The sequence below is a fragment of the Hemitrygon akajei genome, chromosome 17, assembly GCF_048418815.1.
Source record: "Hemitrygon akajei chromosome 17, sHemAka1.3, whole genome shotgun sequence".
Lineage (NCBI taxonomy): Eukaryota > Metazoa > Chordata > Chondrichthyes > Myliobatiformes > Dasyatidae > Hemitrygon > Hemitrygon akajei.
Genome location: NC_133140.1, coordinates 21,481,395 through 21,498,080, shown reverse-complemented (window position 1 = coordinate 21,498,080; position 16,686 = coordinate 21,481,395). Strand labels below are relative to the sequence as shown.

At 42.3% G+C, this 16,686-nt stretch overlaps 1 protein-coding gene across 4 annotated transcripts in view; it reads right to left on the bottom strand.

Annotated features, from left to right (window-relative positions):
* mbtps1 (membrane-bound transcription factor peptidase, site 1) overlaps nt 1-14,329 on the bottom strand; it is a 119,715-nt gene extending 105,386 nt beyond the window's left edge. For 2 of the 4 annotated variants that reach the window (XM_073069779.1, XM_073069783.1), the window contains exon 1: nt 14,255-14,329. The gene's annotated coding sequence lies outside the window, so the exon portion shown is untranslated. Of the gene's footprint in view, nt 1-13,880; nt 13,902-14,249 lie in introns of those variants that run through there. The other 2 variants (XM_073069781.1, XM_073069782.1) reach the window with 2 other exon arrangements.
* Between the last annotated feature and the right edge of the window lie 2,357 nt (nt 14,330-16,686).

Here is a 16,686-nt window from a genome sequence, read left to right as displayed (position 1 = left end):
AAATAGCTTCACTCAGTTCATCACATGATCTTCATGCCAGCTCTTCCTGATCTACACTGACACCTAATTAAGAAACATGGCTCATTTTTAAAATTCTCACTTTTGTTGTCCAAGTCCCCTCCATAGACATGTGTGTTACCATTTTTGCAAACTCCTCTGGCCTTCAGGAACTTTGCAGCTTTCACATTATATGGATTTGAATTGATTAACCATTACTTCAGCTATCTTGCTGCAGGAATTTTGTTTCTATCATCCTTTTCTTGTTTAAGATGCTGCTCAAGAACCCAATTCTGAGTAAGCCTTTGTTACTCATCCGAAAATCTTCATGGTTCAGTGCCATAACTAATGAAACAGAATACCTTTCGATGTTTCATTAGAATCAGCAAAGTACAAGTCATTTTTTCACAAACTAGCATCATAAATTGATTGGATCTACATATTTCTTTCATCCAAAACCAATACCATCAAATAGCTTAACAATGAAGTAAAGATCCCATTAAATTATTCTCCTCTAAACTAGTCACTCTTTTAGTTACTATCTACACTTGCCAACTGGCCCCTTGTACCTGCTCACCATTCAATTATCTCTAAACTGATTTTTCCCCAAATGCTATTTTCACTGATCCCTTAATATCTAAAGATCAATCTATTTTGAATATACTCAAATGGTTAAGCTGCCACCACGCTTTTGGGTATTTACGGTGAAAATTATTGGTGAAAATTTTTAATCTCAGTTCTGAATAGATGGCCCCATATTTTGGGACCACCTGTCACCTCTTAGGGAGCTGACAGGTCTTTCAGCTGCGAGGATGGAAAGCAGTATCCCAATGACCCATTTGCCACACTTCATTATCACACCAAAACCTTGGAAATGAAGATCAGAGAACTGCAAAAGGGTTAAAGAGTACAAACACCAAAAGTACAAAGTGCAGAGAATTTACCTTAGTTCTTCCTGCATGTCTGACTTCTTAGCGCTGGTACTGCATGTACAGCAAACTATCCATTATGCTATATTGCACAGTGCTTTATTCATTCTGAGGCCATATTGGATGCCTCTAGCAAGTGAATATATTTTTTCAAAAAACCACCATCCCTGTACGAGAACCTCAAATGAGCCAAGAGTTGTACTAATGACTTAAAAGTACAGTTGATTCCAGTTAATTATGACATATCAGGACCAGAACAAGAACATTTTAGTCCAATGAAGTGGCTGCCCCAATTAGCCAAAAGTTTCATGGAAATAGTTTAAAAAGGTATAAAAAAAAGACAAACTACTGTTTAACTGAGTAACAAATTATGTACTTAAATGAAACAGAACAAAGTAGTACTTTAAAACTGTATTGGTTCCTGATAGTTATTGACAAGGAATTCATCTAGCATACGCTGCCATGCTCTTTTGATTGAAGAGTAAATGAACAACATCAGCGTAGACACCTAGTACAGATAATAGACCACTTTCAAAGCTTGTGTGTTGAAATCTTCATTTTCATTGTATCATTCAAGATGACTGTCAATACCATCAAATGTTTTGTAGTTCCTAACTTGAAGTAGTGAAATAGCTTTATTTTCATTCTTGGACATTTCTGGCCTCTCCAAGCCTGAATGCTTAAATCGGCAGTGAGCAAAACAGTTCCAAGTTGTCTTATTGCTTATTTCTTACCAACTACCAGTGACAAAAATCACTCTTTTTGAGCACAAACACACACAACGGAGACACCTCTTGTCCCCTTATTAGGGAGAGACAGCGCCTATGGTATGTTGAATTACCGGGTGAATGAGTAGTCTTTGGGGCACTGTACGTCTGTATCTTTATTAATGCTTTCTTGCATGCTTGAGTGCTCAGTGGGGGGGGGGGGGGGGGGAATTGATGTTTTTTTTGCTGGTGGGGGGGATCATTGCTTTACCTTTGAAACAACTGTTTAAAAACAGTTTTATACTAAGTACAGTGTAACATCTAACGGTCATGCAAGTGCACTTACATCCAATATGATGAAGTGCTTTGAAAGGTTGGTGATGAAACATATCAACTCTTGCCTGAGAAGTGACTTGGATCCACTCCAATCTGCCTATCAACAACAGCAGATACCAATTCATTGGCTCTTCACTCATCCCTGGAATATTCAGTTAGCGAACACACATTATACACACATACACACATCAGGATGATCCTCAACAACTGCAGCTTGGAATTCAATAACATCATCCTCTTCAAAACTAATCAATAAGGCCTCAATACCTCCTTCTGCAACTGAATCCCCCATTTCCTCACTTGCACACCCCAGTCAATTCAGATAGGTAACAAAATCTCCTGCACAGTCTCCATCAGCACAGATGCACCACAGGCTCTCTCTCATAAAGGGGCAGAGAGGTGTCACTCAGAAAGAGGGGAGACAAACAGAACACCTCACTGATTTGCGATGATAAAGTCTGCCAAGTAGCCTCCCCACCACCCCCCATGGGAGAGAGGGAGAAATTTACCGTACAGAACCCCCGACAGCCATTCCGCTGTCCCCAAAGTTTCATTTTCTCCTGTGACACTTCAGTCACCGGCAGCACGATAGAGTCGATTCGTCCTCAGAGCCACGAAGGAGCACTCCTCTTCTAGGCTATGTCCTTGGGATTTTGAAAAGCGGCCAGTTGTGAGACCCCAGGAGTGGGTCTCCCACCACAAAGAACCAACAACCTTTCACTCAATGTCAGCAAGACCAAGGAGCAGTTTATTGACTTCAGGAAGAGTAAACCAGAGGTCCATGAGCCAGTCTTCATTGAGGGATCAGAGGTGGAGAGGGTCAACAACTTAAAATTCCTCTGTGTTATCATTTTAGAGGTCTTGTCCTGGGACACGCAAGTGTAATTATGAAGAAAGCATGACAGCGTCTCTACTTTCTTAAAAGTTTGTGAAGATTTGGCATGTCATCTAAAACTTTGACAAACCTCTAGATGAGTAGTGAAGAGAATATTGACTGGTTGCATGACAGCCTGGTATGGAAACACCAATGCCCTTGAATGGAAAAAAACTACAAAAGGTAGTACAGAAGGCCCATTCCCTCATGGGTAAAGCCCTCACAACCACTGAACATATCTACATGAGCACTGACGCAGGAAATCAACGTCCATCAAGGACCCATAGCATCCAGGCCATGCTCTCTTTTCATTGCTCCTATCAAGAAGGGTGGTACAGGAGCCTCATGACCCACACCACCAGGTTCAGCAACAGTTATTACCCCTCAACGATCAGGCTCCTGAACCAGAGGGATAACTTCACTCACCCTATCATGTAACTTTCCCCAAAAACCTACGGACTCAATTTCAAGGTCTCTTAATCTCATGTTTTTAATACATATTGATTATTTATTATTAAATGTTGTACTTCCACAGTATGCTGTCTTTTGCACATTAGTTGTTTGTCCTGTTGGGTGTGATCTTTCGTTGTTTCTATTGTATTTTTTGTACTTACTGTGAATGTCTGCTAGAAAATGTATCTCTTATTGTTAAACTTAGGGTTAATCTCCCTTTCAACGCATGCACAAAAGGCATTGAGCTCATTAGCTCAGCACTGCCTTATATGATGCTAGGCTTTGCCTTACAGGATGTCTGTCACAAACCCTGCCAAAGCTGTCATGCATCCGATTTTGTCCCCAACTTCACACAGAATTGCCTTTTCACTCTCATGATGGCCTTCCATAGGCTGTAACTAGGATTACTCTTTCATATACATAATATGATTCAACAGGTCGCAATCAGTAAGGAGGGGCCATAACACCCCTGCCATAGTTATTCCCAACATTGGTGTCCCACAAGACAGGGTTTTCACTCACAACTGTGTGTCTAGATTCTGCTTTTCTAGTTTGCTTCTCAGATTTTGATGAGTCAAGAGGACAGGAAGGAGGTAGAGAGCGTAACAACATTGTGTTATGGTAACGACCTTTACCTTTAAGTCAGCAAAACAAAAAAGCTGGTCACTGACTTCAGAAAGTGTGGAAAACCTAAAGTTCCTTGGAGTTATGTTGTCAAAACAGTTGACATAGACCACCAGCACCTCGCTGCTTGTAAAGAAGGCACAACAAAGACTCTTCTTCCTCAGAAAGCTGAAACAGACCAAACTCCCACAAAAGCTGTTGCTTAACTTCTACAGCAGCACAACTGAAATCATCCTGACCAACAGCGCCACAGTGTGGTATGCCAGCTGCACAGCTGCTGAGTGACAAGACCTGCATCGCGTGGTGAAGGCGGCCCAGCGAATTGTCAGGATGGAGCTCCCAGGACTGGACATCATCTATTCCAGCAGATTCAGGAGGAAAGCAATCAGCATAACCAGAGACACCACACACCCCGGCCACTCCTGTTTGACCCGCTGCCGTCCAGCAAAAGGTTCAGGACACTAAAAGCCAGAACAGATGGACTGAGGAACAGCTTCTACCCCAGAGCTGTGGCTTCCATCACACCATTCCCACAGAGCAATGATTGAAACTGTGAGCACACACAAGGACTCAAATACTTGCACTAACGGCACTTTGTTCATTACTGTGATATTCTGGTGCTGCTGCAACTTATTTTCTGCTACTTATCTATTTAATACTGTTTTTTTATTACTGTCTTGTTTTTATCTACCGCTTTATTTAATTGCCTGAGAGGAAGCCAAACAGAGTTTCATTGTACCTATGTATAATGACAATAAAGATCATTCAATTTAATTAAAAAGGGCAGCAGTGCATATGCTCCTATATACATCACACCTCACCAGCAGCTCTACTTCCTCAGGAAATGAAATAAATTCAGCATGTTCCTTTTGATTCTCACCAATGTTATTGATGCACCATAGCAAGCATTCATCTGGATGAACTACAGCTTGGTATGGCAACTACTCTGCCCATGATCACAAGAAACTGCAGAGAGCTGTGGTCACAGTTCAGCACATCACTGAAGCCAGCCTCCCTTTTGAGGACTGTCTACATTTCTCGTTGTCTTGTTAAGCAATCAGCATAATCAAAGGTCCCATCCAACCTGATATTCCCTCTTCTCCCTCCCATCGGGCACATGATATGAAAGCTTAAATGAACGTATCACCAGACTCAAGCAGTTTCCACCCTGCTCTTATAAGACTATTGAACTGTTTCCTAGTACAATAAGGTGGACTTGACCTCACAATCTATCTCACTGTGACCTTGCACTTTAATGTTTACCTGTACTGCACTTGCACTTAATTCTGCAGTCTTATTGTTTTACCTTGTACTACCTCAGTGGAACTGTTGTTATGATTCAAGCTCTGGACCAAATGCAAATAAGCTTTCTACTGTTCATGTGACAATAATCTATCAATTTACCAAATGTTTGTTACCCAATGATTCTAACAACATGGAAGTTTGCCACTGCACGAGATCTATCAACCCCATTTCAGAAGTGCACCACTAATGCATCATTGTAATTAATTCACAAAGTCAGAGATTTTCTCCAGTATCCCTCAGAGAGCAAAGAGAGAACTGAATGAGAAAAAAAAAATCAAAAAGTATTCAAATATGCACAGACAAACTAACCTAAATTTCACCCAGAATGATGCCAATCTAACTTATAACTCACTCAGATTACATGGAAAGTTTAAAAACTTAAACACAATTTGGAATGTAAAGAAAACTCCTTATTTACACTATCACAGTAAAACAAAACTGGATTGATTACTAGGACATTGACTTTTAGATGTAGAATCAGACACAACAAAAGCAAACTCAGCCTGGGAGATGCATCAAACTCTCGTCCAACCATCTAGTAACTTGATCCAAATAAATCTGTCCCACAGATAGTCAAGCTGCAATTTGACAGCTATTCATGGAATCACACATTCCAGCTTAAATACATAAAAAAATCACCAACAAGTTATATGCAATGCACCATCGTGATCAACCTATAGTGACTGAGGAATGGCAAACAATATGAAGAAAATGGCTCTCTGGGTCCTCACCAATGAGTCCAGATTCCATGAGATCTTATAACATCAGGTCAAACCTGACCACAGTAACATCCCATAACCCTACTTCATCACATTAAACACTGGTTAAGCACCAACTAGAAGAAACTCGAGATTAACAAAAGTCACAAAATCTACTCATTATTGAAGACTTCAATGCCCATCAAGAGTAGCTCCACTAAACTTCCAATAATTGACCCTGAATAACCTAAATATTGAATTTCGGTTTATTGTCATTTCGAAACCACAACTGCAATGCAGTTAAAAAAATGAAACAACAATCCTCCAGAATTATATCACAAAAGCACACGACAAAACAGACTACACCAGAAAATCCACATAATGTTTGGCAATCCCCAAATCCAGAGTCCAGAGAGGCTGCTGCATATTAATATTGCGCTACCATCTTAGCGCGTTCCCCGGAAAGCAGCTCCAAACTCACCAAACAAAACAAGACTACCCAGACACACCGTCAGGAGACCAACTCTACCACCCAACAAACCAAAAACTAAAGCTACAAGGCCCACACAAAACCACATAGTTACAACAGTGCAAACAACACCATAGTTGATTTTTTTTAAAAGACCATGGGCACAGTAAAAATAGTCCAAAGATGTTAAAAGACTATAAGTTCAAAAGAAATCACCACACAGTTTCCACAAGTCCTCAGGGTCCAAATAGATTTGTCATCCCACGCAGGCGGCAGAAGGGAATACCCCCACTATGGACTTCCACGGCGCTGCCAGACTCAGCCTCACAGACACAGCACGCAATGAAAGCGCCGCTGGACCCAGCCTCGCAGACGCAGCGCACAGTGAAAGCGCCCCGACCGCAGTGGACTCCGAGTGCGTCGAGCCTCCGACCATCCCCTCCAACGCAGCCATTCTGAGCACCATCCTCTGCCAAGCGCACTACAACACCCCCCACTCCGCCACCGGCAACGCAACCCCGAGGACTGGGGGCCTGTTCTTCCCAGCAAAGACCCGGACCTCAAACTGGACTTCTAATCATGGCAAATGATCTAATTAACCTCACCGACCAATGATTCACTCCAATGTATTGTGTCAAGTTCAGCAATGGCCAGAAGCCCACATGACCAAACCAAATCTCTTTACTATCCACCATTCACAAGACACCTCAGGAAGAAGTTGTAATATTCTCCATTGTCTTGAGTGCTGTTCCAGCAATGTTCAGGAAACTGAACAATGTCCAGTACACTTTGCTTGTCAGGCTTCATCCAAGACCCTAAACAGCCAATACAGACTGCAATATGTATTATTTACAAAATGAACCATGATCATTTGCCAAGGTTACTTTGAAAACACCTTCCAAACCTAAGACCTCTACCATTTAGAAGTACAACAGTAATGACTGTATACCATACAATTACCTGCAAGGGACTTACTCATCACGCCAACTTGGAAAGTCACATCTTCTTTGTCACTGAGCCAAAGACTTGCAAGTTCCTATCCAACAACATTATAAGAACATCTTCACCGCAAAGACCATCAGTTCATTAAGAGAACTCTCCATTACTTTCCCAAGTAAAATTCATGATGAGCGTTAATTATTAACTTTGCTGTGATGCAGCAATGTATTCCTAAAATTGCCGTAAGATGCAGATAATCCCTGGGTACAAACAACATTTATGTTGCAAGAAAATAGACTATTTAAGCAAATTGCTTAGGAATAGTACCTTATAAAGCTGACTTGGATCCAAATAATGATAGCTTTATGTCATAACCAAGCAATTGTGTCAAGCACAATTTCCAGGCCTAGATTTTTTATACTAGGAAAGTTGGCTCCCATTTCCTTTGATAAACTAAACACTATTGCTTAAGCAGTTTATTTAATCTGTTAACACAATTATTAACCATCCAGAATGAAAAGGTCTGGAGCAAAAATTACAATGCTGCTTGGTTTGTTCAGCACTCAAAAAAAGTCATAAATACAGTTTGGCATGTTGACAAGGCCAACATCACACAAGTCAGTTAATAGATATGCAAAGCTAGAAGGCTGGCTGATTTGAGGCACAAGAACAGACACTGTCTGATTTATAATATCAGGCTGTCTGAAGTTCATCAGTAAACAAGTGTTTGTGTATGCAGACCTTAAAACAAAAGGTACTGGATTAGCTTGTGTCAGCCTGCCCACAGAAGTAGAAACATAGAAAACCTACAGCACAATACAGGCCCTTCAGCCCACAAAGTTGTGCCGAACATGTCCTTACCTGAGAAATTACCTAGGGTTACCCATAGCCCTCTATTTTTCTGAGCTCCATATACCTGTCCAGAAGTCTTTTAAGACACTATAGTATCCACCTTAAATTAGAAATAGGCAGTGTCTTTTTAAAACATTCATGTTCAGAAAGAACATAATTTATGATTTTGCTTTTTAGACAAGATAATAAAAATATTTGCAAAAATAAATGATTCAATGCTTTTTTTGTTCTTTACATTCATAATCAATGTTTTCTGTACTGCTCTATTAAATTCCTAAACATCAATAGCACTGTTGCCACTAATGTGGCCCTCTGGGTGGTATAATAACCACTACCACAAACCAACTCCTCCCTCAAGTAGGAAAAGAACCCTACACAGTGGGCCTTCCCAACCAAACCCTTGTGTTGCATGCAGCAAGCTTCAGCGTGTGCCCCTGATCTCGGAAATATGCCAGTTGGCAGCACTTCTCCACAGACACCTCAATGTGCTGGCAGATCAACAAGCCTCGGGCAGACCAAAGGGCACTTTTCACCAAATTGATGATCTGTCAGAAGCTCTGGTATCCATCTCCATGTCTCTGAGGATAGCCTGTAGAACAGGCCGTCTACAAGAAGGGTCAGAGCAGTCTCTACTTCCTGAGGAGACTGAGGTCCTTTAACATCTGCCGGACGATGCTGAGGGTGTTCTACGAGTCTGTGGTGGCCAGTGCTATCATGTTTGCTGTTGTGTGCTGGGGCAGCAGGCTGAGGGTAGCAGACACCAAAAGAATCAACAAACTCATTCGTAAGGCCAGTGATGTTGTGGGGGTGGAACTGGACTCTCTGACAGTGGTGTCGGAAAAGAGGATGCTGTCCAAGTTGCATGCCATCTTGGACAATGTCTTCCATCCACTCCATAATGTACTGGTTAGGCACAGGAGTACATTCAGCCAAGGAGTCATTCCACCGAAATGCAACACTGAGCAAGCGTCATAGGAAGTCATTCCTGCCTGCGGCCATCAAACTTTACAACTCCTCCTTCGGAGGGTCAGACACCCTGAGCCAATAGGCTGGTCCTGGACTTATTTCCACTTGTCATAGTTTACTTATTATTATTATTATTTAATTATTTATGGTTTTATATTGCTATATCTCTACACTATTCTTGGTTGGTGCGACTGTAATGAAACCCAAATTCCCTCGGGATCAATAAAGTATGTCTGTCTGTAGATCAGAGTCCTCTGTCACACAGCTGCTCAGGATGTACAGCGACACAAGTCCTTTCATCTTTCTCCATACCCTCTTCATAGACCCGCAGTCTGCAAAGAGGTTTTCCACCATCTCTTCCCCACTACAATCATCCCGCAGACAGCATGCTGTGGGAGTGACGTGCCAGGCATGCAGGCAGGATCTGACTGGGAGGGCCCCTCTCATTGGCAGCCGGTCAGCACCAGTTGGTGAGGCCTGGTGAAGAGGTATTCTGACAGATGGTCTGGACAGACTGGTCAGGAAAGCACCCCCGTGTAACTTGACCACTTCTCCTGGAGTGCCTGCTGGATGCTCCCTGTTGACCACTGCCTAGTGGACTTGTGGTCAAACAGTTAGTCCAGATGAATGTTTCCACAAAGGGCAGGTAGTGCAGCAACATTCAGGTGACTGGGATGTTGCGCAGCAACAGAGCCAGACCTAACCTTCTTAACACCCCAGGGACAGAATCTCAGCTTGTAGAGGTACTTGGTGCCCATATATTTAGGTTCCACACACAGCCTGATGCAGCCATACAGGAAAGTGGTCAGAGTGAAGACAATATTGAGTACCTTTTTGCTCCCATTGTCTTAGAGACTTATGCATTGTGACCCACCTGCCCTGCTCCAGCTAGGATCTCCAGATGAACCTGAAGACAGCACAGTTGATTCCCAAGCTGGAGGAGTAGGGAATGGGTCCTGAAAGTACCCCACACCTGATGACCAGGTTCTTCCCAGTTATCAACAGGGAGTACTCTCCCCACTGCTCCAGCCAATTCTCCAGGGTATACCTCAGTCCCTCTGAACCAGATCCCTAGCACCTTAATGTAATCAGACCAGATGGTGAAGGGGACACTGAATCAGTCAGGTCAGGTGCCGAAGAGCATGGCCTCACTCTGTTTTATATGGAAAAGTGTAGGGGAAAAGAGAAAATAGAAAAGTGTGGAGAAATTGTAGATATTTATCTATGCAAGGAAAACTATATTTTGGCTAGGCACAGTCCTCACTGGGCTCTTTTACCCAGTTAACAGTTAAGTCACGTGGGCACAACACAGTCTGGGAGCCAGTGCACAATTTAAGACAATGTTGGAATCAGAAGTCATTCTGTTACTTAAGATGTGAACAGGGAAGAGATCTCTCCTAATCAGAGGAGACAAGATACTGTAATGTCAAACCACAGAGGGTAAGAGTTTAGCTTGAGTTAAAATTAAATGAGCCATATTTCAAAAGCATTCACTTCACTCCTAGATTACAATAAAACTCTATTTTATTATCTTTGGAAGATGCCCAGAAGAGATATTTAGTTTTTTATTTGCAATTCTCTTCATACCCACTTTAGATAGGTGAACTGAAGTCAAATAGGACAACATCCATTATTTTCAAAACTCATTAGTGACAGAATGGCTCACACCTTCATATCCTGCTGAACAGGACAGAACTGACACAGTGACTGAACAATCATATAGCATAAGACATAAGATGTAGAAGCAGAAGTAGGCCATTCAGCCCATTGAGTCTGCTCCACTATTCAATCATGGGCTGAACCAATTCTTCCAGTCATCCCCATTCCCCTGCCTTCACCCCATACCCTTTGACGCCCTGGCTAATTAAGAACCTATCTATTTCAGCCTTAAATACACCCAATGACTTGGCCTCCACAGCCGCTCGTGGCAACAAATTCTACAGATTTACCACCCTCTGACTAAAGTAATTTCTCCGCATCTGAGTTCTAAATGGACGCCCTTAAATCCTGAAGTTATGCCCTCTTGTCCTAGAATCTCCTACCATGGGAAATAACTTTGCCATATCTAATCTGTTCAGGCCTTTTAACATTCAGAATTTTTCTATGAGATCCCCCTCATTCTCCTGAACTCCAGGGAATACAGCCAAAGAGCTGCCAGACGTTCCTCATACGGTAACCCTTTCATTCCTGAAATAATTCTTGGGAATCTTCAATGAGCCCTCTCCAGTGTCAGTATGCCCTTTCTAAAATAAGGAGCCCAAAACTGCACACAATACTCCAAGTGTGGTCTCATGAGTGCCTTATAGAGCCTCAACATCACAGCATCTAAGAAAAGAAATGACAACTAGAAAGAGTTACATCAAGTGATGCTATTCAAATGTATTTATAAATTATTTTGCCAAGAATTTTTCACCAGGCTACATACAGATTTAAATAAAAAGACACTGTTTAAAAAAATCAGGAATACTTGTGTGTTCATGGAAAAGAATACCCGTTCATCTTAATTCCCTCAAAATTAAAACAATTATCCAAAATTCCAACAATCCATTTCCAGTTATACATCCTTCTGAAATACTACAATACAGGTACTAACATGTGTCTTTAGTTGTGTACCTATCAAATTAACTGTAAAACATTACTTCAGTGTGAAATGAACAAAGAAATCGCAGTTTAAACTGCATTCAAACAGTTCTCTAAAATGTCCCTACTGTTATCCAAAGTAAAGCCATAATAGCATCCAGACAGCAAAACCAGACTATCTGATATCTATACAAGAGAAACTAAAAAAAATGATAGTAATAAACTGTGTTCTCCACAGAATAACATACATATTGCATTAAAAAAAAGGAGGGGGAGAGAGGGAAATGTATTTATATTCTATATAAAAGTTCTGGTACTGGACAAAAAATGAAAAAGCAGTTTGTGAAAATTAATCAAACATGTGGCATTGCAAACAGACTAGAGGAGGAAAATGAGCTGCAAAAGTTAGCATATGGCAAAAAAAAAGTTTATCAGTGCCACCCTTACTTAATTCAGTCTAAATTTATTATCCATTGTCGTGTGTAGTGGAGAACAAAGCTATATAAGCTGAACAGGAAAGCCTGGAGGCAACAGAAATGCATAGAGATGACAGCAACATTTCTTGAGAATAATTGTACTGATCGTCTATTTATGAACTCCAAAAATATTTCTTTGTTCGCAGTCGGGATGGAAACTACTCAACTTTTTCAAATAGTACAGTGATAAACTGTAGAGATTGACAAATTATATTTGGGGTTAGATTTTCACAAAGTAGTCACCTCTTTAATTCCAATTGCCTTCCTTACAATTCATATTGTTGTGCAGTCTCAAGCAAACTTCAGTTGGCTTAATGGGATCAACCAGGCAAGTGGTGGAAAAAAGAAATCACAGCCATCTCTATCTTCTAAGAAAAGAAAGTATTTTGAGATGCTAGTACCAAGGACTGTCAACAACTAATAAGCATTCCACTAAAAGTGAGATCCTTTTAGATTTAAAAGGTTGTTGATTTGTAAAAACACATGCGTAAAATCCATATAGACAATGGAAATAAAATATTAAAATGTTATAAAAACACAAGTTAGCCCATAAACTTCAGACGCTATAAATTTATATTATAAATTAAGTACAGTAAAACCAAAATTAAGAAAACACAAAGAAATCTATTATTATAATAATGAAGAAAATTTAAAACCCTAGAAATCCAATGCACTGTAAAGGGCATGCAAGTTAGTTGTAACAATGGTACAGTCACAGCCATTTTTGGTTGTGAGCCAGTACACTGGAAATTGAGTACCAACAGCACCCAAAGGACTCAACATCCAAAAGGATGCCGCTCTTCTTTCGATGTTGAAAATGTAGAATCCAGGACTGAGACCTCTAGGAGAAGCAAAACTAAAAAGCAAACATTTTTGAGAAGGATTTGAGAGTTAAAAGCAGAAAAATCTGTGATTCCACAGTAACCCTCTCTGTTAGATCAGAGGTGAGGAGAAGAGGTGCACTGCCAAAGGGGTTTACCTGCTCCAGTGACATGTGTTGGAGAGCTAGCTGTCACAGATAAGACATACCAAAAATATCCTCAGCATAACTACATTTACCTTGCCCAATACTTCTCAAAGGAAGAGTTTCATTAAACACAGTGTCAGGTTCACCAGCATGCATCCCAACCAGAAGTATCCATTTCAATTGATTCACTCCAAAAATAATCACAATTCCCCTCCCATTCAAAGCTTTTAAACAAAATTTAGATGAGTGGGGCTTGTTCTTAAAACAAGAACACGTTAGGTAAAAATCCACAAGATAGCTTTACAATTCTAAATTAGTGAAATAAGTTAATGATTAGAGCCGCAGGTAAGAAAATACAAAGAATTACAGTATCTTAACGCCAGTTCAAGACCTTATGGCAATAAATTCGGAACACGGTAGTCCCTTCTTATATTTTCACAAACCAAATTCATGTCCATACCAGTTCAAGCTAATTTTTGAAAGTTTAGAGCGCAGCTAGCGAACTAGATTTTGTACTTTTTCATTGCAGTATCTCAACCATTGTCTATTCCTCCATAAAATAAAGCACCGATCGTACCGATATTAAAAAATAAAGAACACGTGATTGCTGCCCGATTTTAAAATAAAGGCAGTTTTTGTAGTTTTGGTTAACAAATGAAGCACACAAGGACGCCAACACAGAGGGGGAAAAAACAGAACGGATCTCACCAGCCGTGTAGAGAAATGCCCTGTCTAAGCAAGAGTCAGGGATACAACGAGGCCCATTGTGGGGCCAAAGCCCTCCCTGTAGCAGCAGCCGCTGCCGCTACCAGAGATCGGGTCCCTAGCAGGCCTCGCGCGGTCTCAGCGGCTGCAGTGAGCCACAAGGCCGACGACTGAAGCCCCAAACCGGGCCTTCATACCCACCCACCCGAGGGCCTGCAGTGCCCTGTTCTCCGAGCAGTCCCTTTAACCGGGGGGCCACAAAGAAGGTCGGCGCCTGTCAGCGGCAACAGCAACCTGCCCGTCACCCTCCAAACGGCCGGTGTATGACGTCGGACCGACATCTAACGCCAACTCGATGAAAAAGGCACAGACCTCACCTCACAACACTCGAGCACCGCTGACAACCTCTTGCAGCTGCCCTCAGACCCCGCTCCAGAATAGGCCAACCCCCTCCAGCTGATTGACGCTATCGCAACCAATCACAGCCTCGTATCTGTTGTACTGACAAGACCAAAGACCAATGGGTTTCGTCGGGGATTTTTGTGAAGCGTGGAAGTCCTGCCACCTGGGGCGCTAGTGGGCCGTGCGAGAAACACTCTCCGTAGCCCGAGACTGGCGAGTCTCCGCGGTGTTGCTCGAAAGAACCTCTGGAGACTGCAGAAACAATGCTGGGGATTCTCGATGAGTCAAGCTGCATCTGTGGGAAGAGTAAACGTTTCCTATCGAAGGATCCTCCTTGGTGGAGGACAAAAAAAAACAGACACAGTTACTGGAATCTGGAACAACAAACCGGATGCTGGAGGAACTCAGACGGTCTGGCAGCATCTGCTGGGGGAAATGGACAGTGGATGTTTCAAGTCAAGAACCTGATTCTCATTTTATGCCAACGAATATCAAGTTTATTATCACTCTCTTGTATGGCGTGAAATTTCAAAGTTCAAATTACATATATTATCAAGTATAAATTATACTACCTTGAAATTCATCTTGTTACAGGCGGCCACAAAAACGAGAACCCCGAAATAACTCATTTAAAAACAGTAACAAACACCCAATGTGCGGAGAGAGGGGGTAAAAAGCAGAAATTGTGCAAACAATAAAAGCAAGCAACAGCATTCAGAACTAAATTGAGTCCACAGACACAAAGCCTAAAGCAGCCAGAGCAGGCCCACAGCCTCAACTTCAGTTCATCACAAAGTAGAGAAAAAAACGAGCTCACAGACACAGAGCTCGGAGCAGGACCTAGCTACAGTGTAAGTTCTGTGGAGAGTGGAGTAAATGTCGCGGAGCAGCAAGCAGAACGGGCCCAACCCTCCCCTCCAGTCCTGACACCATGTCTTTCCAGTACATCTGGCCTGACGTTCAAATTAACTAAACTTCCATGCACCAGGACCAAGGCCCTGTCGCATTGATACGCTTTGGGCCTGGACCCTGCTGTACCCTGGCAAGACATATCTTTATTATATATTACAAGTAAATAAATAGTGCAAAAAATAATGAGGTAGTGTTCATAGACCGTTATAAAACCTGATGGCGGATGGGAAGAAACTGTTTCTGAATTAGTGAGTGTGGATCTTCAGGCTCCGGCACCTCCTCCTTGGCGGTAGTAAGAAGAAGAAAACATGTTTGGATTGGTGAAGGTCCTTAATGTTGGATGCCACCTTCCTAAGACACTCTCAGACACCTCCTCCTACTTACCCCTTGAAGGGACCCCAATCCGGACCATCAGAAAACTGTCACCAACACCATCACTGACCTCAACAACTCCAGAGAACCCCAAACCACTGCTACCAAACTCATAGTTCCTTTACCCCGCACTACTCACTTCTACCCAGATTAGAGAGGATATCGTAGAGGATAGGCTGAGTGAGCTTGGGCTTTTCTCTTTTGAGCAAAGGAGGATGAGAGGTGACTTGAGATACGTGTACAAGATGATAAGAAGATGGATCGAGTGGACAGCCAGAGACTTCTTCCAGGGCAGAAATGGCTAATAATTTTAAGGTGATTGGTGGGGTTGGGGGGTGGGGATGTCAGAGATAGGTTTTTTACACGTAGAGTGGTGGGTGTGTGAAATGGGCTCCAGGAGTGGTACTGAGGGCAGATAAATTAGGGATATTTAAGGAACTCTTAAATAGGCACATGGATGATACAAAAATGGAGGGCTAGGAGGAAAGGGTTAGATTGATCTTAAGACCATAAGATATGGAGGCAGAATTGGCCCGTTGAGTCTGCTCCGCCATTCTAAAATGGCCAATTTATTATTCCTTCCAACCCATTCTTATGCCTTCTCCCTGCAACCTTTGACACCCTGAATATTCCTGTCACCGTCTACACCTCAGGCTTCAGATGCAACTCAGAGTCCTGCTATCTGCAGAGGTTTTTGGACATTTTGGCAGCTGTGGGCTGTATCAGCCGGGATTAAGAGGCTGAGTGTACAAGGGTTGTGGACAACTTTGTTGAGTGGTGTGGGCTGAATCACCTGCAGCTCAACATCACTAAGGCAAAGAAGTTGGTGGTAGACTTTAGGAAGGTGAAAACACCCTGCATTCTCATCTCCATCAAGGGAATGAATGAGGAAGTCATCCAGGGGCTACAAATACCTCACCTGGATAATAAACTGGACTGCAGTAAAAATACAGGGGTTCGGTACAAGAAGGGACAGAGCTGACTGTACTTCCTGAGGAGGCTCCAGTCATTCAATGTCTGCAGTACAATGCTGCAGATATTCTTTGACTTGGTGGTGGCCAGCATTCTATTCTCCGCTGTAGTCTGCTGGGGCAGCAGGGTGAGAGCAGCTAACGCCAAGAAG